The sequence below is a fragment of the Papaver somniferum genome, chromosome 4, assembly GCF_003573695.1.
Source record: "Papaver somniferum cultivar HN1 chromosome 4, ASM357369v1, whole genome shotgun sequence".
Taxonomy (NCBI): Eukaryota; Viridiplantae; Streptophyta; class Magnoliopsida; order Ranunculales; family Papaveraceae; genus Papaver; species Papaver somniferum.
Window position 1 is genome coordinate 128,178,846 of NC_039361.1, and position 25,122 is coordinate 128,203,967.

The 25,122-nt window shown below is 37.8% G+C and overlaps 2 long non-coding RNA genes across 18 annotated transcripts; one reads left to right on the plus strand and one right to left on the minus strand.

The window, feature by feature from the left end:
- Positions 1-11,500: 11,500 nt before the first annotated feature.
- LOC113276549 lies at positions 11,501-15,567 on the plus strand. 2 transcript variants are annotated; one of them, XR_003324490.1, is made up of 7 exons: positions 11,501-12,018; positions 12,392-12,473; positions 12,580-12,693; positions 12,837-13,009; positions 14,173-14,326; positions 14,450-14,569; positions 15,301-15,567. It is a non-coding gene; the product is annotated as an uncharacterized LOC113276549 (long non-coding RNA). The 2 variants fall into 2 exon arrangements; XR_003324489.1 differs by having other exon boundaries at positions 14,173-14,569.
- A 3,953-nt stretch (positions 15,568-19,520) lies between these two features.
- LOC113276550 lies at positions 19,521-24,176 on the minus strand. Of its 16 annotated transcripts, XR_003324506.1 has the most exons (11): positions 24,051-24,176; positions 23,399-23,961; positions 23,283-23,319; positions 23,030-23,157; positions 22,741-22,940; positions 21,094-21,164; positions 20,677-20,745; positions 20,495-20,575; positions 20,320-20,388; positions 20,035-20,114; positions 19,521-19,846 (listed from the first exon to the last, which is right to left on the minus strand). It is a non-coding gene; the product is annotated as an uncharacterized LOC113276550 (long non-coding RNA). The 16 variants fall into 16 exon arrangements; XR_003324496.1 differs by lacking the exon at positions 20,677-20,745 and having other exon boundaries at positions 20,320-20,638; positions 20,775-21,164; positions 23,399-23,829; positions 23,912-23,961; XR_003324504.1 differs by having other exon boundaries at positions 20,320-20,575; positions 21,118-21,164.
- Positions 24,177-25,122: the final 946 nt, after the last annotated feature.

The window sequence follows — 25,122 nt, forward strand, 5'->3', positions numbered from 1 at the left end:
GCTTTATCTTCGTTTCATGACATGTGCAATGTGACTGGCCATACTGATTCAGGAGATGTAGTCTCAAGCTGGAAGTTTCACCGGGATATGTGCGTAGACTTTGAGTTCAACGTATCTTGGTTCTGTGAAAGTTTTTTCGAGATCCAAAAGTTGCAGGCTGAAACGATCGAAGGTCCCTCTGCGGATGTGATCAACCATCAGGAAGCAGAAGTCGCAAGCTTGTCTCCGGAGTTGAAGCTGAAACGGGCGGCTTTTCAAAGCGCGAAGGATGCTTTCTCCAAGAAGAACGAACCATTATTGAATGATTTCCCTTGAATATCTTCTGTCTTCTGAACTTCCTCTTCTTAGGTTTTTTTTTTAAAGGCAAACAAAACGCGTAGTTTATGGTTTGATTTTCTGGTTTTTGGGATTAATAGATCATTTCTTCTTATGAGGGTTTTGGATTATTCTTGGAATGAATTATTTTTAAAAAATGCCACTTTGATTACGACTGTGAGTAGCATAATTATTCCAGAAAAGTCACAAAACAATAAATGTCATATGAAAATGGAAAATATGGGATAACATGAAATCTTGGGATAACATAGTTATCAGTTTCTATTATTAATGTTGAAACTCAAAGCAATTGGTCGTGTAAACATTGCCTGAAAAAACTTACTCGCTTTTAGGGTCTTTAAACAAAACTGGATTCTCAGGGTGTAAATTCGAGTTTTATGGGTGACGCCGTCCATATTGCGAGAAATCCTCAGTCGTTCTGTGAAACATCTTCATGTCGTGGTAAGACGGAGAATCTCCATTCCCCAGGCGCAATTCTCTTGAATCTATCTTTCCTTGAACAACGCACTTCAGAGCGTTCCAAATCTTCTCGTGTGACAAAATTGGATGATGGATATTGCAATCGAGAGATTAATCTGCCAATGTGGTCGCCAATTGTTTGAGGGTGAAAACAGTTTCTGTTGTTTTTGGTAATTTCGTGTGTGTGGATGAGAAACGAGTCTAGACCCTAAACAATGTACTGCACGAGAGTACTTTTGATTCGAGAGATCAATATGTACAAATCTGGCCTAAACTAATAAATGGTTGTTCCAGGCTTGCTTCGGTGACAAAGTGAAGGAGAAGGGTTGTTCTTAGGGAGGGAAGCAAAGAAAATGTAGAGACTAGCGTTGATTCTGAAAGTGTGGTTGTTTGTGACTTGTATCAGAAAGTAGAACTGGCTAGCTGAATGAAGAGCTATCAGGTGATTTCTGGATACTGTGTTGCTCTCCTGACCAAAACTTGTCGTTTGGTGGAAATTGGTGAAACCTATTTATACAGGTCATAATAAAACGTACCCTGATCTCGTAGGAAGTGGAAACGATTGAGTGGTGGAAGAGTGGAGTAACGTGTAATGTTAGAATTTATGCTTCCACGATGAAGGAAACGTTTACACTATTACTAACCGCCCCTCTTCATGACACTTTCTTGTAACAGGTGTATTGCACGCCGCACGCCGTAAACCGCCATACCAATACCCTGATGAATATCCCCCAGTTTTTGGCATGTTTAATGTCTCGAGTGTTCTTTGTGGAAAACATTTAGCACTTTTGAAAGTCAAAATCACGAGAATTGTCGCAGGAAAATAGCATGTGATGCTATTAGACTCGTCTTGGCTGGCCGCCTGAAACTTTCCACAAGTCTATCAGTTCGGTGGAGAAATTGGATGGCTGAGATTGCATCTCATGAGGAAGGGTAGTCATTGATTATGGCTACCTTCTGTTGGCGCCTGATAATGGCACAGTGGCGCCTTTAGTGCATGCCAGTGGCATTGCGGCATGGATGGCATAGTTTGTGCATGCCAGCGGCATGATGGTGTAAGTGGCGCCAGGCATAGCCATGGCCACGGGATTTAGGCGGCTGGTTGCCTAAAAGTTGCCATAAGTCTGTTAGTTTGGTGGCTGATGAGTGCTAAAAAGTGCATATTTCTATATATTTTTCTTGGCATTTAACTCATCTTTTGTGCATTAATTCTACATTTTATCCCATATTCTGTATTTTCATTGTTTTCAAGAATAAATATTTTTATTAATTAATTTTGTATTTTTAGGTACTAAATAAAGCTTGGATGAATTACGGAGCAAAAAGAGCAGAAAAGTGGTGGAAGCCAAGAGGAATCACACAAGGAAGCCGCGAAGAATGTTGTGCGCAAGACCAGAAGGCTAGAAGTGGGCTTGGAAGGAAGAATTTGTTCTTAAAGAAGAAGTGGGCTCAGAATTGTCTAATCCCAAACTCTAACCTAAGTCCAAGACCAAGCCCAAAGCCTGCCTAAGCTCGTAGCCGTCAGATTGGATCCACAGATGCATCCTACGGTCGCTTCATCGTCGTGCATCGAAGTCTGAAGCTCCTGTCAAACACTACAGCACCTAACTCCATCTTGAGCCGTCAGTTTCGTTGTACTTCCGCATCCAACGTCGCTCCTCGCTTCCTTCTGTCTCGCCGTTAGATCGATCCATCATCTTCGCATCCAACGTCTCATCCTCGCTGTTCATCAACAATTGCTAAACCCGCTCAACACCCGAGTACCAAATACCCTATACCCAAAACAAACGCACCCCAATCCATTTTCCATCGACCTTCTCTTTCTTCTTCCCCCTTCTTCTCTTCTGCAACTCGATGTCCAGCGCCACCAACTCCACTGCCCCGCTCAACCACCACCTCAACCACCACCATCTCCTCTCAAATCAACCAAACCCCAACACCCATCACTCCCCCTATTCCTCTAGCTATCTATTTTATAGTTTTCTCAACTCTCTGAAACCCTAGATGAGAAAACAATAAGATAGGTCGAGCTAGAGCAACAGCACAGACCAGCAGAGCAGAAGAGGAAGGACGAGCATGTGTCGAAGCAGAAATCACAGTTGGTGTGGGGAGCAGGAGAATACGAATAGGAAGCATGGGTGAAGAGTTATAATTGCTATCAGTGATTAGGTAAAACCTAATTTTAATTTTCACCAAACCCTAATTTCACTGTTTTGGGGTTTTTGATTGTTTGTATAAATAGATGATATGGGTGTGTGTTAGAACTCGTTCTTGGGATAGCCAAGTTAACCCCCAATTTGGGTCTGAGTAGGTTTAATTTTAATTTCAGTTTCAATTTCAATTTCTATTTCAATTTCAATTACTCTTTCTGTTTACCATGTTTTAGTTCATCACTAGGAAGCAGATGAAGCCTCTATGCCACAGTGAAGTAAATGATTTAGTTTTGTTCTTGATGAGCTTGAATTAGAACCATGGAGAATTGATTACTCAGTGATGATAGTAACCTGTGATTGGGGGTGCTGTAAGAAGACCACCAATGCTAGGGGTGAACAGGATTAACTAAGTGAGCAATTTTTTTTAGATATAGGATAGTTAGTCAATTAGTGATCAAGTCTATCTGTGATTGATGGTGCTGTAAGAAGACCATCAATGCTAGGGATGCATTAGTGAACTAGGTGAATAGCTTATCCTAGATGAAAGCCCAGAACACAAGGCAGGCCTGAACCTTCACCTTGTTTACTAAGGCCAAAAACAAGACTTGCACTGGACATGATATAGCTGAGGATTTAGGTGGATTCAATATCCTAGTTTTCCCCAATTCCCTGTTTAGGTTAGATTTTACTTAGAAAACAACAATAGCTCCCTCCAAGTCCCTGTGGACAAACCCTTTCTTCCCATCACTAGCTACAACTGACCCTGTGCACTTGCAGGTCAATTTGTAGGTTGTTTATAAAACCCACCAAGTTTTTGGCGCCGCTGCCGGGGACTCGGTTAGCGGCGCTGTTGTTGTTTTTGTTCTACATTTGTTTGCTGTTCTCTGCATTTGTTTGCTGGTGCAGGTCTTGTTGCTGGCTAGCCTTTGCTAGCTAGCTAGCTAACTGTTGCATGTTGCTGCTAGACCTTTCTTAACCTTGCTGTTGAGCTTGCCAAGCTGCTGGGTTGTAAGAACTTGACCCTTGTTGCTGCTGCCCTGCCTGCAAGCCCTGAACTGAACCACCTGCTGCTGCTGGTGCTCTTGTGCTGTTGTGGTGCTCCTGCTGGTGCCAGGCCAAGAATCCTGTGAGCTGCTGCACCTGTTGCTGTGCTGCTAAGGCTGAAACTTGCTGAACCAAAGCTGCAGCCTGAAACCCAAAGCCTGCTGCTGGCCTGTTGTTGTTTGAACCTGAACTGGTGCTCCTGCTGCCACTGAAGCTGCTGCAGCTGGTGTAAGATAAAGCCCAACTGGGCTGTAAGCTGCAGAAGGTGAAGAAGTTGAACCAAAGCCCAACTGGGCCTCAGAAAAGCTAAAGCTTAGGATGATCCAAAGCCCAACTGGGCTTTTGCAACCAAACTGAGCAGCTGGGCTGTGCTTAAGCAAGTAAGCCTAAACCCATTAAGAGAACCCAACCTGTGGGCTTCCATTTTTAATTTGTGGGTTTGTAATAATTTTTTCCATTTTTCTGTTGGGTTTGTAATTAATTTCTTGTGGGCTTGTTTGTTTAATTGCTTGTGGGCTTGTGGTGTTACATTGATTTGGGCCTGTAGTTTTAAATTAGAAAAACTGAACTTTTAAAAGCCCAACTGGGCCGCAGACCAAACAAGCAACAATTGGGCTATCTCAAAAGCTACATTGGGCTTCAGTTTGCATACACATTGTGGGCTTGTTCACCTTCCCTTGGCAAAGCAATTTCTCCCACCAATGTGGGCTTGCTCCCAATACTAAAACCAAAATTTTTGCTCCCAATTAAAAAAACCAAATTTTTCCCAAAAATCCAAACCCATTAAAAACCAAATTTTGGGCTTTGTAACATAGTTACTTAGCTTTTGAGCCAAATCATGTCTAGATCTTGGTCTACAGTTGGGGAATACAACAAATCCCTTAGAGAACTTGCGTATGGACATACTCCACGTTATGAACCTCCCATAGACCATGATGTCAATAGTTATAGGAATTATTATGGACATTTTCAAAGTCCCGAGCCTCAATCCATGAACCCTAGTAACTATTCACACATGCATCATTCATCACAACGTGAAAATGAACATTTTGCTAGTGCCTCACTCACACAATCATCACTGATCGATCAATTAGAAGCTCGAATCGCAGCTTTAGAAATGCAATCACATGAGGAATCTGTCACATCTAATTTTCTTAGGCAACCTGAAATCTATGCATGTCCCGCATGTGGTAGTTTAGACCACCCTGTTGAGAATTGTCATATTTTGCATAATTTTAGGCAATCTAGAGAAAATCCAAGGTATGAAATGCCCATAAATTGTGAGAATGGTAGTCATTGGGACCATAATCAATCCTTTGAGGGTTGCGATCAATATTTTGTAAACCCTAATGACCATGCACACATGTACCATTCACCACAATTTGAACATGAAGAATTTTGTACTCCCATGAATTTAGACTCCACCACAGAAGCTTTCAGACTCAGTGAGCAAAACTTTGATAGATCTACATCACGAATTCAGGCATGTTTAGATCAGATTTTGCTTCACCTACAAAAGGAGGAAATTCATGAGGAAATGTATGTTGTCCCTAATGAAGTGTCTAGTCCCATTCTTGTAAATGATGTTGAATATGAACCTAATTTAGAGGAACATGAATCGACTAATGACACCACCACTGTTAATGAGGACCAATATGCATGCTACCATGATGATTATGATGATTATGATGATATGTTAGAAGAACATGAAAATATTGTGGAACCTGTTGGTTCAAAAACATATGGCTTCTCGCCCTCGACCTTCATGAATGTTGTTCTTTCTAATACTCATTGTAATTCATATGATTTTGATATTGACATGGGATTCGTACAATTATTCTGTGAAGATGAGCATGACATAGGAATAGTTGAATCTTCTGTAGACACTAATGTTAATATGCATGAAAATATATTTGATGTGTCTGATTCTCTACCTAGGTCACATTGTGATATTTCTCCTGATTTGCTGATGCATGAGAATAAATCTGTTGATGATGTTGATGACTCTGATTGTGATCTTGCCAATTTGTTTGATGATTGTGAGCATGTTGTGACACGTGTAGAAGACTTAGGAGATGTTGATGTGATTAGTAATGATGTGCCTATCGTCCTACATAAGTCACAATCTGATGGCCTTCCACCCAACCTAGATTTGGTTTGTACCCATATTGTCAAACCGACTTTTCTGAGAGTCCCTAATCTAGGTTTGGAACTGTGTGCTTCCCAAGTCCTTTTGGACTATTTTGCATCTAAGTATAATATCTTTGAGGAGCCACAGTTGGAATTAGCATGTTTGCCCGTCCCTAGCACAGTTCATTTCGAGCTAGACCTTGTGCATGATGAACCCCCAAAACTGCGAGATTTTGTTTCCAAAATTTTGTCCGTTGAAAAATCCAGGTTTGGGGGTAGCTCATTTTGTTTCACAGTTTCACTTGCGTTTCTTTCCTGTTATATTTGTGTGAAGCTGTTGAAACCTCTACACTTCGTCTTTTGGGTTGATCCTCAACTCTTTAGATTATTGGTGTATGGTGAATTTTTTGTACATAATCCAGTAGATAAATTTTAAAAAAAAAAAAAAAAAAAAAAAAAAAAAAAAAACCTTTTGTTCCTTTTGTATATATTTTGCTAATCCAATATGATCTCGGCTGACATATGTTGGATTCTTGCCTTGAATAACGGAGTTCTAATCTTGCTTTCGCCGAAATCGGGTATTCTCTTTCCTTTTTCTCTACTCAGCATGATCCTCTTCATATGTTGTATTATAATATTGTTCATATTTTGAAACATTGAGGACAATGTTTAGTTTAGGTTTGGGGGTGAAAAGTAGATACTTTGATAATATGCCATAATTGAAAAAAAAAAAAAAAAAAAAAGCAGAACTCCTTCTTTTTGAAAAAATTTAAAAATTCCAAAAAAAAATTAAAAATTAAAAAAATCATAAAAATGGAGCTCATTTACCTTGAAATGTTGACTCTTGTGCAAATATGTATTTTTATTAGGAGTCTTAGTCTAGATATTTAGGCACCCTGATTCTAGCACAATTCACATAGTGATAAGAAACTTGCACGCGCACGATCTACCAATACATGTATAGCCTCATCCTTGAGGTGTTCTATCGGAAGTTTTAGTTGCCAATCACTTTAGAATACTGAACGAAACTTGACTAGCTTGTTCTTTGGTTGGTTGGGATAGAAGGTGGAGGTTACATTAAGAAAGACAACCATCGAATTTAACTGGGTGCATCAAAAAGGGCTACCTCTTGCTAAGTGTCATGTAATTTTTATTCCTTTCTCTCTATGTATCAAAAGAGTTACCATGTTGTAAATTCTATTCACAAAAAAAAAAAGAAGAAAAAGAAAAAGAAAAAGAAAAAATGAATATTTATTCAGAAAAAAAAAAAAATCAAAAAAAAAAAAAAAAGGAAAAAAGAAAAAAAAAAGAATCAAGTATTTATCAATTCCATCCTCTCTTGTTCCAAAAATAAAAGAGAGTAGTCAATGTAAATAAGAGTCATGTAAAGAGTCATCTTTTGTGTTTTTGTGTTATAAGCAAGGAAGGGTGTATGCCACTGATGTACAACGCGAGTAATTGTGAAATACCTCCAACTCATTCACAATTCTCGTAAAGTCCGGACAGCTAGCTAGATTTCGACCTCGGTTCTTAGCCTGAGAAACTATCTCTTGGTGATTAGTAGTCATAACATCCGATCTTTCTTTACACATGTGTAGATACACTTTACACTCTTATCACATGTCTTTATTTGTTATCAGTGCTAGGATTGTGCCTTTGATAGCTAGATTGACATCTCCATATTGCTGTGAGCTTAAACTGACTTGCACATGTCATATTTGATGGAATCTGAGCTTATATTTTGTCCTAGAACTTTGTAGGTACGTTCTAAGCAAACCTTCACGAGACTTCACTCGTCCACTAGGGACACTTAGTGGTTTAAAAGGCTTAGTGCATACGCTAAATGCATTCGAGAGAACAACGACAGTGGTATAGGTAGGATTTCCTTAGTTTTGTTTTACTTGAGGACAAGTAAAATTCAGGTTTGGGGGTATTTGATGAGTGCTAAAAAGTGCATATTTCTATATATTTTTCTTGGCATTTAACTCATCTTTTGTGCATTAATTCTACATTTTATCCCATATTATGTATTTTCATTTTTTTCAAGAATAAATATTTTTATTAATTAATTTTGTATTTTTAGGTACTAAATAAAGCTTGGATGAATTACGGAGCCAAAAGAGCAGAAAAGTGGTGGAAGCCAAGAGGAATCACACAAGGAAGCCGCGAAGAATGTTGTGCGCAAGACCAGAAGGCTAGAAGTGGGCTTGGAAGGAAGAATTTGTTCTTAAAGAAGAAGTGGGCTCAGAATTGTCTAAGCCCAAACTATAACCTAAGTCCAAGACCAAGCCCAAAGCCTGCCTAAGCTCGTAGCCGTCAGATTGGATCCACAGATGCATCCTACGGTCGCTTCATCGTCGTGCATCGAAGTCTGAAGCTCCTGTCAAACACTACAGCACCTAACTCCATCTTGAGCCGTCAGTTTCGTTGTACTTCCGCATCCAACGGTCGCTCCTCGCTTCCTTCTGTCTCGCCGTTAGATCGATCCATCATCTTCGCATCCAACGTCTCATCCTCGCTGTTCATCAACAATTTCTAAACCCGCTCAACACCCGAGTACCAAATACCCTATACCCAAAACAAACGCACCCCAATCCATTTTCCATCGACCTTCTCTTTCTTCTTCCCCCTTCTTCTCTTCTGCAACTCGATGTCCAGCGCCACCAACTCCACTGCCCCGCTCAACCACCACCTCAACCACCACCATCTCCTCTCAAATCAACCAAACCCCAACACCCATCACTCCCCCTATTCCTCTAGCTATCTATTTTATAGTTTTCTCAACTCTCTGAAACCCTAGATGAGAAAACAATAAGATAGGTCGAGCTAGAGCAACAGCACAGACCAGCAGAGCAGAAGAGGAAGGACGAGCATGTGTCGAAGCAGAAATCACAGTTGGTGTGGGGAGCAGGAGAATACGAATAGGAAGCATGGGTGAAGAGTTATAATTGCTATCAGTGATTAGGTAAAACCTAATTTTAATTTTCACCAAACCCTAATTTCACTGTTTTGGGGTTTTTGATTGTTTGTATAAATAGATGATATGGGTGTGTGTTAGAACTCGTTCTTGGGATAGCCAAGTTAACCCCCAATTTGGGTCTGAGTAGGTTTAATTTTAATTTCAGTTTCAATTTCAATTTCTATTTCAATTTCAATTACTCTTTCTGTTTACCATGTTTTAGTTCATCACTAGGAAGCAGATGAAGCCTCTATGCCACAGTGAAGTAAATGATTTAGTTTTGTTCTTGATGAGCTTGAATTAGAACCATGGAGAATTGATTACTCAGTGATGATAGTAACCTGTGATTGGGGGTGCTGTAAGAAGACCACCAATGCTAGGGGTGAACAGGATTAACTAGGTGAGCAATTTTTTTTAGATATAGGATAGTTAGTCAATTAGTGATCAAGTCTATCTGTGATTGATGGTGCTGTAAGAAGACCATCAATGCTAGGGATGCATTAGTGAACTAGGTGAATAGCTTATCCTAGATGAAAGCCCAGAACACAAGGCAGGCCTGAACCTTCACCTTGTTTACTAAGGCCAAAAACAAGACTTGCACTGGACATGATATAGCTGAGGATTTAGGTGGATTCAATATCCTAGTTTTCCCCAATTCCCTGTTTAGGTTAGATTTTACTTAGAAAACAACAATAGCTCCCTCCAAGTCCCTGTGGACAAACCCTTTCTTCCCATCACTAGCTACAACTGACCCTGTGCACTTGCAGGTCAATTTGTAGGTTGTTTATAAAACCCACCAGTGGCAAACTTGGATGGCTGAGATTGCATCTCATGGGGAAGGGTAGTCGTTGATTGTGGCTACCTTCCGTTGGCGCCTGACAATGACACAGTGGCGCCTTTAGTGCATGCTAGTGGTGTTGCGGTATGGATGGCATAGTTTGTGCATGCCAGCGGCACGATGTTGCAAGTGGCGCCTGGCATAGCCATGGCTGCTGGATTTTTGGCACGTTGGTGTTAGATTCAAACGTGGTGTGGCAACATCAGTTTTAATGGCCACATTAATCCCCATGTTTTGTGGAACATTGTTTGGCTCGGTTGGCGAGGGAACTTTGCCTAAATTAGGGTTTGGCATGTCGAAACCCTAATTAGCGTATATGGCATGTAGTATGCGGTAGGTGGCACATTTGGCATGTGCACTTGGCATGCCTGTTTGGCGTGTGCGATTGGCATGGTTTTGGTATGTTTGGCATGCCGTTTGGCATGTGCGCCTGGCATGCGCGTTTGGCATGTCATTTGGCATGCGCCTGACATGTTTGAAATGCCGTTAGCATGTTGGCATGGTTTCGGGAAGCCAACTTGGTAGGGTAAAATTTTGACACAACTTCCACCATTTTTAAAGCAGTGGCAGGTTTAGAGCAACCTGATTGGTCGATGAAAGCAGGGAGCCGGCTAAGCATGGGCGTGGCCACCTTTTTGGTGCGCGTGGTAGGTTTAGTGCGACCTGATTGGTCGATGGAAAATAGGGCCGGCAAGTGTGGGCCCAGCCACAACTTATGGGCGCGTAGCGAGTTTAAGGCGACCTGATTGGTCGAGGGAAATATGGCCGATTTAGGATGGGGCGTGGCCAATGGCAAATGGCGCTGGTTGGCCAAAGGCATGGCCATGCCTCTCTTTATTGCTACTCCTATCCTGCGGCTCCTTGTTTTCTGATCTTGGGCAAGATTTTGCATCTGCTAATCCATGGCGGATTAATTACCTAGTTTTCCTAGGCTTAATTTCGACAAGTAAGGTTTGATATACTGCGCAAAGCGCAAAACCCTAACTTTTGCAAATTAGTCAGGATAATTGATTGAATTCTATGTATTGACACATAGTTCTTTTAAGTTCGTTGCCAGAGAGCAGCATGCTTTCTGATTGAATACCTTATGCAAAGACCTTATCCTTGATATTTGGAATTCGTGCTACTCTGCTGCGAGTGAACACAAATTGTCATGCCATATCAACATTAAGGGTTCAGTCGGGGAATATGGCACATAAAGCATTCAAAGAAACTTATATTAATTGAGTGTAGGCAAGGTGCCAAAATTTACAGAATGTCTGGGATTGTTGCTACATGCACCATTCTGGGTAAATTTCATAAGAAAGTATTGAGTTGCTCAATAAATGTGCCAGTGAAGAGGTTGACACTCATGGCTCCGTTTCCTTACAGAGTGACGTCATATCAGATGTAAGATTTTACAATTCTAACCCTAAGCTGAAAACCACCATCAACACCTTCGTCAAAAATCCACCATCAACAATGAGAAATTGCGTATTCAAACGATATCTTATTATGGGAAAAATAACTTCGAACAAGAGTACAAGTATCTTTTTTTGTTTTGCGGTATAATGATTAATCATTTTGGTCCAACTTATTTATGAAAACCAACTAGAATGGATGTTAGAGAAATATTAAAGCAAAACTAAGATACATATCAAGAATACAAAACACAGTTTGGCTATTTGTCCTCAAAAAGATAAATCAATCAGCAATTTCCATTATTATTAATTTTCCCAACCAAATGTAAGTTTTTCAGTTCTGTATGGCTTCATGTTCATCTCCTTTTCTAACTGCAAGTGGCAGCCAAGATTTCATCCCCAATAGATAAATCTACTCTATGGCTTCCAGTTGCTCAGATAAATTGTATCCTTTATTCCAACTATATTTATTGATAATGAAACGCCCAAATCTCCCCCTTCTAATCGCAAGAATTCTATAATTTCGCTCTCTCATTCTTCCGCTTCCAACACTAAATCAAATCCAACCTTACTATTAGTGAGCATGATCTCTATTTGTGCCTTACCTAATACGATCAATTTCAACCCTTCGCTAACAGAAGCCTAACTGTCCCAAATCTAAACTGAACAAGAAAGATTCAAATGATCTCTTCAAGTAAGGTATTCAAAGTTTTCCATCCTCTTGGTGTTTTTATTTCATTTCTAATTGACATGGAAATTCAAGTGCTTTTTAGTTTTTAAACGCAAATTTTGATTTATTTTTTTCAGACGCAAATTTTGATCTAATTATAGGGATTTCAAGGTCTATGACATTGAAAGTTTTAAATAAGGAAGTTTTTTTCTTTTTGGGGTGGACTTTTTCTGACTGCCAATATTTGGTATTATATTTAAATAATTTTGTTTTTAGGGGTTTTGCTGGATGTATTTATCTCTAATAGGAAGTTGTTTGTGATCTGTTTAGGTTGATTGCTGTTACTAATAGCAATGTTAGGGTTCATCATTGCCAATAAATAAGTTTATGATGTGGTTTCAGTTTCAAGCGAAGAAGGAATAAAAGCAGCTGCATTCAAATGTAATATGTTTGCTCTTTCTACTTTGACTGAAGTGGTTCCCAGGTAGATATATCAATCTTCGTTATTGACCTGGCTAATTGATAAACAATTTCTATAATCCAACGATGTTGATTCTGGGAAGGATATGTTGGTCTGTGATTCTATGTAGCTATACAGGGATACACATCAACCTAACTATCTGGATTTCTTCAGCGCTAATATAAACCAATTGAAACGGACAAGATAATTTAATTTTGCTGGCATCAACATACTCATTACCATTGTAAGTATAGGATCTATAGGATATATCTGATTGAGGTTCCAACTATTTTATTCTCCCACAAAAATGGATCACTCTTAGGCAAAGGTTTAAATTAATATTTCAAAATTTGTAAATGTCCTTGATATTATCTTGAGCTGTTTCAGGTGATAATGGAATCATTAACGGTCGGGGGAGGATGTGGTGGAATTTATAGTAGAACATAATACTGGAGTGTCTGACAGGCCACCTGGTTGCATTAAGGAACTCGCTTAACATCCTTACTCTAATCTCACTTTCTGCACCTCTCCCTTCTGGAACATCCATCTGTTAACTGCTGGTATTCCTTCATAATAATCATTTCTTTTGCATTATTTTAGCTTTCTATTTTTATTTTATTTTTGTGGTCATCATCCATGATTAATTCCCGTGGCTCTATCAGAGCTATCATTTTCGTTTACCATCTTGGTTAATTAGTAGTCTGAAAACGAGTTTTCCATAAGTAATAGTTTGAGAATCTGGGTTGCTGGGTTGTGACTATACCTGAGGGTTATGTTGGTACCCGAATCGGATATGATACCCTCAGATACTTCCCAAAAGGCTTATTAAAAATTTATTAGTTTTCTAAAAGCTTCTCATTCAATTTTTTTATAAAGGTCTCTCTTACTTTCACGTGCTTTGACATAAGAAGGAGAGAACACTTTAAAAAAATGAAGGAGTTTACTCCCATCATAAAAAGGGTTGAGAGAGGAATTTGGAACTTTGCTAGCAATGTGGTACTGAAATGTTGTGTGATACAGGTGTACAATGAGTGTTTTTGGGGTTAAATTGAATTTATGTGCTCTAATACATTAGTGATTCATATAAAATTACAGTAACAAAATTATATGTATGCCATATCGGCCGGCATCCGTATCGGCCATTTTTGAAAGTGCCGTATCGGACCGGTATCAGACACCGTACCAGTATCTATGCAACCCAGCTGGGCTGAATTCCCAATACTTTCTATATCCAGAAGCAGGCTTTTATTAAGAGAAGATAGTTGTTAAATCTAAGTAATTGTGAGAGTCAAAAAATTTCTGTCACTTTCACCATAGAGCAGTTACATATCTCTTTGGTAATTTAGTTTTCTTTAATTTTCTAGTCTACTAAGTTTGTGGCCATTTAACTCCTTTATATTTGTGTATTTAGAAATGAGAGATTTTCTTGGAGTACCCACTTAATTCCTTTCTATTTGTTCTTCATTCTCTGAAAGATCTAACGTTTCTAAAGTATCACACTTTTAATTCTTCTCTGTGAATTCCAAATTTTGTGTAGAATTGGAAATTTTTTGTTGATTTTCTTTTTATAATCTTAATTATTACTAGGAACTTGGTCGGATAACAAGTAATTATTTTCCGCCATGTGCCGGGTAGCTTGAAACCATGAATAATAGCATATGCCTTTGCAATGGATTTAATGGGTTCTTTTCATGTAATTTTGCTAATGCTTTTGGAATTTCAGGAACGAAGCTTTCCCTTGCTTGACAATTACGCGGGGATTAAATACAGCACAAGCATACTCGCTGACAAGGGATTGAGGAAGCCTCTATGTGACTACATACATCTGCTAGCTTAAAGACGTTAGAAGTTTTATATTTGGAAATAGTCGCGGACGGGTATATTGATCTGCTTCTGGATAAATAAATATTCAATGCTTAAATTTTCCACGCACTCCATATATTGGTTAACACTGTATTTAGCTGACTCTGTATAATTTTAATTTTTAACTGTTCTTATAGATTCTGAGCTCTATTGAGTAATTTTACTTACAAGCACCTCCAATCATCGTTTATGCGATGGTGATTATAAATATTTGTACTTCGTGGTGGGCAGAGCTCCTTCTGATGAGAAAAAAGACGGTAAGTGTTAGACAATAAAGTGGCTAGGAATAGCATCAGAACCTAAATCATTCTCATGCTTGCCCTGCGGGTAATTAACATTTATGTTAAGATATAGGATACTACTGTTTACCATACTCTGCTACCAAATTTTGTTAACATTTCATAATCTCATGCATCTTGCATTTACAAGTGGAAATGCTGTTACTAGCTTCCTTTTGAGTTACATATATAATCTCTTGCACATCTATATCAGTGCATTAGCATGGTCTATGACATTCTTGATATGCTTATTTGAATTAATATATAAGGTTTTCACACAACCATCAGTTTGAGATGCAGATACTGTGATGGAGAGTTCAGAGTTGCATTAACTTGAGTTACTAGGGCATCAATCAAAATTTTCACATCCTGCTTTAGGCTTTTAACAATGTTTGCATTTCATTTTCAATTCCTTTGTTTTTAACTTGAAATATTTTAATGGGGTAATGTCTTCAAGGATTTCACCTTAGAAAGATTGCATGGGACCCCACATGTTTGGTTCCTCATCCAGCTCACATCCTTTCTAGCGATTACATTAACTACAGAATTAGCTTTCCTCTATACATGTACCCAGTACCCACACTCGATTAATTACACTGCTTTGAAGTAGTATTTGAAGTAGTTACATTCTGGGAATCTACTGATGTACCCACATTCACTGAAGGAGTGCACAATACTCATGCTAATTTAATATGTGCTTTGTATTGCAGCACGGCAAGCGCTTCTGATCCGCTCTAAATTTTTGACTCGATGGTGGTTATTTGTGTATGTGGCACAAGGGGTGCACAGTTTCCTTGGTTTTTAATATAATTAGTTATTGTATGCTGTAAATATATTATCATAGTTTTTGTAGTGGCTCCCCTATTCAGATGAAAGATAATTTTCAGTATAATAAGGCAGCAATTCATAAATTGTAGTATATCATTTGATTTATATTATTTTACACTCATCGAAGTATGCTTTAAATTGTTTCTTGATGTACTTTCTTTTATCATTATTATTTTACATATTTGCTATACTACCTGTATAGCAAATGCGTAGTATAATAGTTCTGAATCAAAAGTCTTCAAAAAGAAAATTTGTTGTCCGGAATCCCCTTGAAAAATACAATGAAATCAAATGATTTAACAAAGATCACAATTCTTATAACACGCGCTTAAACACAACAACCTACTGTATGCCCGTGCCATCACGGCACGGGTTAATCCCTAGTACATATATATAACCCGTAGGGGAATTCTAGGAACACTAGATAGTCTTCACTGAGTACATTGGGTAAGGATAAGATGCCCTATCTATAGGGTTGGTCAATATAAAGGTCATTATCCAAAATTAACTGTTAGTTTGGAAGTTGCTGCTACTTATGGTTGTTGGATATGTCATGCTTTTTTTGGTTCACAAAATGACATAAATGTTTTGCACAAATTTCTTTTATTTGAAGATCTAAATTATGGAAATTTAGCCCAAGTAAATATCACAATCAATATACTAATGGGTATTATCTTACGTATGAAATCTATCAAATATGGTTAACTATAGTTCAAGCTTACCTTCGACAGCCCCCATACCCATGGCGACTTGGCCGTTCATTTAGGTATTTTACGAATGGATAAATGGATTTGAGGAATGATGTAGAACGGGCTTATGAATTTTTGAAGTGGAAGTTTGCAGTCATTTATGTGTCATATTGTTAGAGCATAGCTCGGTTGAACCCACCAAGCGTTAGTATGCCAAGTTTGTTTATCATATTTTAGTGAATCAAAACTCATTTAAAGAGTCGCTTGATTATTTATTAGAGTCAACTTCGTATAGGTTAGCTAGAAATTTACTAGGATATGAGACTTACAAGTATTACATGAAGACTTGAAGAATGTGAAGAAGTAAAGAGCTACATCGACGACATCATCCTTCCACTTAGGGTTAGTAATATTTGACTTGAACTGTTTCATTCCTAACGTATCTTTCAAGTCGTGCATATTGAAAACATAACTGCGAAACTGTGAATGATTATACTCTAGTTAGACGTAGTATTAAGGAATTACAATACGAAGTATAACGTCTATCTTTTGAACTTCGTATATAAGACATCGACATAATCATATGAATTCAATTGTGATTATGTGTATGGGTATGGGTGAAGATATCTGTAACGACCCTCAAGTTCGTCAATGCGATTAGACCAGTCAAGTGGTGACTAAGCCGCTAATGACTTGATTAGTTTAACACGAACATTAATCAATAAAAAATAATCTAACAAAAGATCTAGATACGAAACTAGTACCGCTAGATAGATCTCGGAAAGTTACGTGGAATGGACTACTCGAGCGTGTCTTTAGGATACCGGACAAAGAAGAAAACATCAGATTTGTATGAAGTGCAAAGTAGGCTTTTGCAGACAAACCGACCTGGGCTGCCCTTATCCATTTTCTGGGCGCCTTAATAATGTTCTTTGGTCTTATCACCAAAGTCAACCGAAGAATTTATTCTTCCTTCTTTCCTCTTTCTTCTTTCCTCTCATGTTTCTTCTCAGTTCTTCCTTTTCTCTTCTCTGTTAGATTCAAATTCAGATTTTACGTTTGTTTGTGTGAGCGATTCATCATAATCTTGGTTAATTATCGATTGACGACGAAGGTGATGGTGTTGAAGTTGTTTAGTCACAGGAAGAAGCAGAAAAAGGGTAAGCTATTTAGGGTTTCTGCTTTGATTGATTTTCTTTACGAAACTGAGTTTGTTTTGATGAATTATTTCATGGGTTTGTTGTTAATTAGGGTAGGAAGAGTTGTATAAGGTTTAATTTGGTTTCTTTAGGTAATTGAGTTTCGGTTTAGGGTTTAGATGAATTGAAAATTAGGGTTCTTGAAACTGGGGAAGCTGCAGATGTTGAAGATGGAATGAATTCAGGTGATTGTAGTTAAATTACTGAATTTAGGGTTCTGGAAAGAAGCAGAGTTTGTGATTCAGGTTTGATCAATTGTAAAACTCAATTATGGATTTCAAGGAAATCCAGTTCAAGGGTGGTCTGGGAATTCAGATTATTGTTGCTGTTGTAATTAAAGTGAAAGGTAAATCATGAAGAAGTTGTAAATTGTAGTAAACTGATGTTGGTAGTGATTTCTGTGAAGCTGGAGTTGTTATGATTGAAGTTGAACTGTAGCTGGATATGGTATTGCCTGTGTGTTTGTAACTAGAATTGTTGAAGTGATAAAGAAGATGATGCAGTTAGATGAATGGAATTGCAAGAGTTTGTGTTGCTGCTTAAGTGTTTGGGTTTGGATGATACATGATTTGTAGCTGTGTGGAATTGAGTCTCAGATGAAGGTGGTGGTGTTACAATGGTGGTTCATATAAATCAGAGTTGTGGAAATTACCAGTGGAACTGCAGATTTTAATGGTGCCGGTGGTTTCGGTTATATGTGTGTCTGAATTGGGAGAATGTGTAGAGCTGGGTCTGGTAATGGTACTGCAGGTATTGATGAAGAAGTTCTGTTGGTAGCGGTGGCCTTAACTGAAGTTATGGAAGTGATAAAGAATGGGATTGACTAAGTAAGGGTGGTGCTAATGCAATGAGAGTTGTAGTTGAGCTTCAGGTGTTGCATAAAGGACTGGTATGGGTTACAGTTAAAGAGGTGTATGTCTAGATTGTTAAAAGTGTAATGAATTGTTGTTCAGATGTTGGTGAAGTTTAGAAGAGTAATGTGTCGTTGCTGCTGTGTTGGGTGTAGAAAAGATATTGTTTTAGAATGATGGTCTGGTGGTAATACTGGAGTAGTTGGGTTGCTGACAATGTTTTCAATGCCATTACAATGAAGGGTAGAGTTTTGAGTTCAAGATCCAAATGGGTCTAGTGGTTTGAACTGAGAGAATGTGAAGAAGATGAGAAGGGTATTGTTTTGCTGGTGGCAGTGAGTATAAGTTGCAAATGTTGGGATTAAGTGACTGCTATTGAGAATTGGTGAAATGAAGACAGCTTAGAGTGGTGTATGTATGAATGTGCAGTGGTGGTATTGTTGTTGGTGTTAAAATGAGAAGTGATTTAAATGAAGTCACTGTCAGATAAAGCTTAAGATATGTTAATAGTGTTGTATTTCCTGTAATGAAATGGAGATGAATGAATGAGTTGCAGCTAAGAATTAGATGTGCAGAATAGTTGGTGTTCATGGAACTGAATAAAGAGAAATCAAGATTTAGATATGAGTTTAGCAGATTTGGCTGGAATCATTGTGATTATGTTGCACTGGTGTTTTTAGTATGTGTAAATAGTTTTGGCCTTGACTCATTGTTTTCCTGTATTGACCTTGACTGTTGACCTGACCTTGGACTTTGATTAACGATTGACTGTTAGTAGACCTCTTACTGTTATGACTGTTTGTTGACCATTTGGACTGGGTCTTAGATTAATGGGCCTGGTTTAGTGGACTTGGGCTTAGAGTTAGTGTTTCTATCATGATGAGTTGGACCACTTGTGGTCCGAATTAACCTTTAGTTCCTTCTACAAAGTTGTAGATATTCATAAGACATATCCGATGGACTATAGAACCAATCTAATTGGAGTAATAAACTTTTGTATGCTAAAGATAGATAATGAAAATGTGTAGAACCATAGATGGGATTAGAACCATCAGATAGTTCACTTAGCTTGTAAATAGAGAATTGTATGAGATTGTGTTATGAACCTTGTACGAGCCTTTTGGCTAATCTTTAGAGTGCTTGTGTGATTATACTACACCATTTTTAGTGAGTAGCAACGGTGGAATACTGTTGCAAAGCGGGGTCGCAACAGTCTTCCTCTGTTGTGAAAGTCGATTTTGCAATCTTTCGCAACGACCAAGTTACCGTTGCAAACTTTCGGTCGCAATTCGCAATTGCTTACTGCGGTTGCGAAATTTTTGCAACAACAAAAAAATGGTGGTTTTGACCGGTCAAAACCAGGTTAAAATCATAGTTCCCTCTTATCAAATTCAAATTACCCCTGTTCATACAGTTCTTGAAGTTTCAATGTTTCATCATAAAATCAAAGCAAAATGGAAGAAAGATTTTTTCCAAAAGAAACATCTTATTACAAGTTCATAACAAGCACCACAACTTGCCCAAAAGAAGATAAAGACTAGCATCTCAAAGAAACCAAAATGACATCGTCTGGACAGATTGACATTATCCAGACAAAGTGACCACCTGTTAACATCCTCATTTGGAGACAACATCATACATGATTTCACGAAATCACATATATTGGTATAACGTCCATGTTTGTTTAATCTGTTTCACCATAAGCAGGAAATCACAGGAAATTTTCAGCATATATGGCACACAGTTTGAAAAGGTGAAAACGAAATACTTGACAGTATATGCTAGTGGACTCCAAAAGAAAGCATGCAATTTTATTGTACGAACAATATCCCAAATATTCAACAATATGAGTAGTCTTTGCTTGCTTAGAAAAGTACCATCTTTTGTAAAGATATCAAGAAGGGATGCGCTGTAGTTCCTATTGATAAGGATAGATTGGATGTGTCTTTCTATCATCCTGAAACAAGAAGCAGATAAAACAATCATCTAGTTGCCAATTGGGTGTTCGAAGATGCAACCTAAGAAGTTTGACATCGCTAATAGGCAAAATCATCAGCATCACATGATACACCATCATGTAACGAGTTCTTGTCACGAGTTTAGATGAACTTTGAAATACAATTAAGGAAACCCAATTATGCAGCTAAGATAAGAATGCCCACCGGGAGTTTCTGTAACTCTGATTTGTCAGTAGAACTGTCAGGATGAGCACTTGGCAGTTGATCTACATACTGTTTGATAAGACACAACCCATCATAGTCACAAACTTTCAAGTAAAACTAGAAGACAACAACCATTATTGAAAGGTCAAAGCTAAGATGATCATATGTTCTGGACCTTTTCACCATCCTGGACAGAGGCCTTTGGTGAAATCAATCTGGCCCTCAAAAGGGAGTAACTATAAGAATAGTGTTTATTCTGCGCAATATATTAGCACCACCCCTAATCATAATAATGGAAGAGCAAAAGCTTCAGACAGACCTAAAGCACGTAAAAACAAGAAAAAGTGAGTAACTTACCAGCGACGGAACCAGGATTTCATGTTCGGGTGGGCTAAAAAAAATTTCTCAGGAATTCATTAATCTCAACTGCAATAAAGAAAAACGCGGTAAAATACCTGAAGTGAGCAAAGCGTGCAACACAGTATTCTATCGCTTCAAACACCACACATTGAGTTAGTCCATCCTTTGTTTCAGACTCTTACAAAAACAGTGGACAACAATCACAAAGACATCACTCAATCTAGTTTCGATATAGAGACCCATGGAATAATCCAGAGGCAACCTGTTTTTAGCCATAACTACGGATTGTTCATTAAACATTGTTGCAAGATCTTGACGTTGATTCATGAAGTCATTAGCACACGTCATTGTTGTATATGTGGGGATTTAAATGTACCCTCGTGCCTTATAAATGATCAATTTCTTAGTGTTTACCTCTTGCACCATTAGCTTCCTCACCTTCTACATTTTGTGCTCCTTCAATACTGATATCTCCACTGCCAATCCTACGAGGGTCAGGTACAACTTCAATTGGTACAGTTTATGAACATAATATGAAAAAGAACAAATACTTTTTGCAGAAAGATTCAAAGACATTCACCGAAGGTTTGCTCATTGTAACCAGAAAATTTAAAGATATAACCTAGAATCCCCCTGTTCCCAACTGAAAATTCAAAGTTAACCCTAATTCCAAAAACAGAATAAGAACTAATAGAATTTAATTGAGAACGGAAGACCGATAGACCACTGAATCAAGCTAAAAATGCATTATTCTAGTAGAAATAATCATACAAATGATCCAATTACAAATACCAATCTCAATTCCCAATTCTACATAATCTTAGATGAAAATTTTACACCATAATTAGTAAACTCAAAAGTAATTACCTATTATCAGTGAATACGTGAACTTATAGATGACAGTTTGATAATGATATTGGATTGTGGTTGCGAGAGAACCTTCGATTGTTTGTACGACAACAAAGTTTCAGTGTTTGATCCCCTAATTCTAACCTAAAAACTATAAAGAAGACGAAAAATAACTACAATTTTGACTTGTTTTCTTTCTGTATTAGAGAGGGAATGAAAACAGTTGCGCGGTAAAGTGAAATCCCGTGAGTATAGTGTGTGAATTAATGGGCTGACTTCAATTTTGACCTGGGCTATTATTTTTTTGGTTGACGGTTACGCTAGGAAAGATGAGATTTTCTACATTTTGGGGTGGGCTACAGCCTGGGTAAGCCACCTCCGCCACTGTAACTTACGCACATTTATAATCAAAAGCTTGGCTTCCCATCAAGATCAAAGTGACCTGTATCGCTGCACAATAGTAGCAACTAAGTAAATTTCACAGGCAAATCCTATGGAGGGACTTTAGGGAAAATCTCAGAAAGAAAAACCTAAGTAAATGCCTCATCAACGAACCAATACTAAGCCATACTTCAATATTATACAATATATCATATTAATAGTCAAACACAGTTGGCAGTTCTTATAAGGTAAAGCATCAGTTTGACCTGTTAACATTCACATTTAGAACTTAAATGACTGCGCAAAGAAACATCAGGTATGCCTCAAAGAGCTGCTAAGGACTCCAATCATAGAGGTATACTCATTGCGTGAGACCAAATGACATTTAATAGTTCATAGAAATCAAGCTCAAGTTTTATAGATAACCTGCATCATGTCTTTGCAATTGAGACACAATTTTCACTAAAAAAACAAGCATTATAATATAAGATAAATAGAGGCAAGGATTGATGAACACTTATATCCTTGTGCAGTTTGTGGATCAACAGATGTTCAGAGATGCATATTCTTGTTATGCTATAAGATGATATGTTCAGTCGTAGAGCATAGTAGACAACACGACTTGTATCTCATCAGTGAACATACATATATTGGAACAAAAAAGTTCAAGCAAAATCATTAAGAACAAAATTAAATGATATTAAGTGTAACGTGCTTGCTGGCATTGATCATGAAGACATTTTATTGCAATGACAAGCACCGTCCTGTAATGGCAATTGACATTCAGATAACGAACACTAACTAAAAGACAATATCAATTAGATTGCTTACCAATATGCAAAGACAAAATGCATGCTTCAGTTAAGGCAAGATTACTACATCGCAGTCTGAGGTACCCCATGCTGTCAAAGCTAACTCCCCATCACAAGAATTCATAAGACATACGAGTGAGCAGTGAGTTTCTTCCATGTTCATTATTGGACCTTGGTGCACTGTTTCATCACCACCACAACACAATCATCACCAAAACCCTGAATGGAGTTCAATTATAGTTAACTGAGCAAGATCTAGTAGCATAGACTTTGAGAAGAACTAAAACGCAAGTTAAATGAGTCATCACCTCAAAACCCTAGACTCATAAGCTGCATTCATAGTCGATTCAAAAACCTGCCTTCAGGACAAGTAGTCTTCATAGTTCCCTAGCTGAACTTCCTTACCAACTTGGTTTACTTGTACATCCATCTCTTCCTTCACAACAAAACAGTTAATACTTCAGATTGGAACTGAAACTATTAACATAATGGGTTAAACTGGTTATACAACCTCAAGGAACAATGCAAATTAAACTTAAGAAACAAAAGAAAGAGCCTTACCAGGATCTATTTGATTCTTCTGTCTAGTACAATCAACCTAAAACCGATGACAATAATCGTTGATCAGTGTCAATAACTAGCATCTAGTAACTATATTTACAACAAGTAGCAATCACCTGTTCAAGATTATCCTCATCTTTGAAAAAGACCTCAGGTGTTCCACATTTAGTAGGATCAAACCCGAATTACATTCGGCACAACACATGTAAGAATTGCAGGAGCGTCAATTACAAATTTTCTTTCTACAGTACAAACCAAACAATCAAGTTTAACTTTTAGCTAGATTCTTACTATATCGGTGTGCTATTAACATCTCCATAAGAAAAACTTATTTAAAATCCATATCTCAGCATCCTTAATTTATCTTAAATCATAATAAGATTTCTCAACACGTATCCAATGAAACCCAAAAAATATCTAATGACAAGGGAAAGAAACTCATCTTGGATGGGAGAATCAAGAGGAAAATCATTGAAACGATTACAACTCCTCAGATTCTTCTTCTTCTTCAGTATCTTCATCGTCACTCATACATCACTCCATTTTTCTGTACACAAATTTCTAGGGTTCTAGTGTTAAAAAAAATCGCAAAAATCACATTTTTTAGGGTTTGAGAACAAAGACATAACTGATTCATGATGCTTTTCTCCGGATTTATAAGCTGAAGCAGGTAAATTAGCTGCAACATACAAGATTCAAAATAGAAATTAAAACATTGATAAAGGACGAGTTTTAGGTTTTGCAGATTGAGATTAGTATTGTATTTACCTCTCGAAATAATATCTGGAAAAAAAAAAGAGAAGGATCACTAAGAAGAGATAAATTAGTATGGGTTTCAGCAGATCTAGATGGTGTTGTTTCCATCGTTTCCACGAGGAGAACGAGGGAGAAATGAGAGGAGAAGAAAATGATTTGAGAATGAGAGGCTGATAAAAGAGATAAGAGAACCGGGTCAGCTTTGCAAAGAATCTGAATGGGCTGAATAATGAGTCAGTTTGAAAATGTGGACAGCCACACTCACTTTTCGCACGCGTACAGTTCAATCTAGTTGCGAATTGTAACAAGTTTAAACAGTTACAAGTTTTGTCACTGTACTTTGCAAACAATTTGCAACTGAAATTCGCAACTGAAAATTTGCAACAGGGCCTAAGCTGTTGCGAAATCTAGTTACTAATCCTTGAATTTGGTGTAGTGTTAACAGTTAATCTTTATTAATAACGATAGATCTAAAGAATGAACCAATGACTTATGGATCTTGAGGTAGGCGAGGCTTGTCATCGAAAGAGGTGGGAGTTGATAACGAACTCTCATGTATTCATTATTTTTTTACAAATCTATATTTTGTGAAATCCATGCATATCTTTGTTACTATATGATAGTGTATGCATGTATTATCTGTGTGTAATAACTAGTTTTCTTTTACACTTTGGGATGGGCTTGGATCTTTAAAAACAACCGATATCTGTGTTTTGGGAGTATTTACTTATTTTCAAAAGTGATTCTTTCCATTGACTGGAAAGCGGTTACAATCTTTATTTGTTGTTAACATGAAAGGGAGAAGGTTTCCTTTTGAATGGTGTGAGATTTGTGTGTTCCCAAAAGTTATATCTATATTTATGCGCTAAAGGAGTGAAAATTGCTGCCACTAATAAACTAATAGGTGTGTGACACGTCACTGAATATTATTTTCCCTATTTCTGTATGGGCAACGCATGTCTCATACATGAATGTTTACCGCTCTTTTAAATTACTTTCAAAAGCTATTATATTATGTTTTGGTGTTTAAAGAGAATGATGTTGAGAATATTATATATGATTGTTGGATTTACGCGTGGGCGGA